Consider the following 1768-nt stretch of genomic DNA (forward strand, 5'->3'; position numbering starts at 1 on the left):
TTTATTTCTCAATAAAATTATGGGGAAAAAAAGAGAAGAAAGATTTGTACTAATAGTGTTTGGACAGGATATAATGTCTGCATTTTCTACTATGAATAACTACTAAGAAGACAACATGGGGGGCCGGGGAGATGGCTCAGTGGAATAAGCGCTTCCTTGGCAAGCCCAAGAGCCTGAGTTCAATCCCTGGTTCCATCACAAAAAAAACAAAAACAAAAACAAACAAACAAAAAAAAGAAGACAACAATATACAATGTATTAATTATTGTAACCGTCCTACTAACCTGTTTTGAAATTCTCTCATTGCTATTTGTTTCTCAATAAAGTTAATTTAAAAAATTAAAAAAGAAAAATTTAAAAAAGAAAATTAAAAAAAAAGAATTTAAAATGTGCATGGATGTAGCTCAGTGCAAAAACTCTGGGTTTTATTCTCAGTACTGAAGGAAGAAAAAGAATTGCTGCTGTGAGTGGGCCCACATCCTCCACAAGGCCACTTGCTAACAGACCACCCCCCACCCCCCTACCCCCAAAGTATGGAGTTACACAGGCAAACTCCATACTTTGGTTCATTCTGTTCTGACACAGGCTCCTAGACACACATCATTCACATACATCTGCACATATGTGTTCACACTACAGGCATTCAGGTGCACTTTCTATGCAAACTTCCCACCAGAGCACATGCTTGTTTACACCTATGTGTTTTTATGCATCAACAGTCAAACAGCCCGACCTGAAGAAATTTAGGACAGGCTTCCAGAGACCAGGCTATTTCCGCAGGCGCTGCTGCCACCTACAGGCCACACTGTGTACTAGCACTCTTATTTGGTTCACTGTTGCCGCGTTCCCCTTGCATCCCTGAAGCTGTGCTCTGGAGCAGATTCCTGAAAGAAGGCTATGAATGGGGTTGGGAGACAGTCACGGCTGAGTGTTAAGCACTGCTGTCTTTTCCAACTATTACTTTATTTGTTTTTTTCAATCTCATGTGTCATATGCAGTGCCTGGCACATGATGAAGTCCCAATAAACATTTTAAGTGAATGGATTAAAAAGGCCTTTTCAAGTAAGTATTTTTTTAGGACAGTTTTTTGTTTTTTGTTTTAAAAGAGCCAGGTCTTGCTAAATTGCTCAGGCTGGCCTGGAACCCTGAGCTCAAGGGACCCCCAGCCTCAGCCTCTTGAGTAGCTGGGACTACAGTTTCCCCCTGTGTCTCAGGCATTTTTTTTTTTTTTAATATACAAGGAAATGGAAGCTCCGAGAGGGGAAATGACTTTGCCAAAGTCACACAATTGTCATTTTTATGGGACAGTGCTCCAAAGAGAAAAAGAAAGAAGCAGCCAAGCGTAGGTCCATGCAGAAGTCCTCCCAGACCTCCACTCTCAAGGGCTGAGGCGACACCAGAGGTGTAGCAGGCTGACCTGAAGGGGTGATTTCCCTATAGGATTCCCTTTCCCTGAGCTTCTGCCTCAGATTCACTAATTCAGCTCTACTTGCTGCTTACAGTGTGCCAGGCTCTGCAAAACGGAGCACTGTGGAGTGAACCAAACACAAGAGTCCTGTCCCCGTCCTTATTCCACTGAAGAGGCGAGTTCACATGGGTCCGCTTTGCTGACCCACACCCAAGGGTTTTAGAGACACCTCTGACCTTCTCTCCCCCACACAGCTTTCCTGAGTGGATGCAGGATTCTAGTGATTGAGCTGAGAGGCATGAAAGGGCTGGTTCTTTCATTTTTGCTAGGCCTCCGTTTTTTCAACTGTTAAAACAAAAT

The sequence above is a fragment of the Octodon degus genome, unplaced genomic scaffold, assembly GCF_000260255.1.
Source record: "Octodon degus isolate 3935 unplaced genomic scaffold, OctDeg1.0 scaffold00163, whole genome shotgun sequence".
Lineage (NCBI taxonomy): Eukaryota > Metazoa > Chordata > Mammalia > Rodentia > Octodontidae > Octodon > Octodon degus.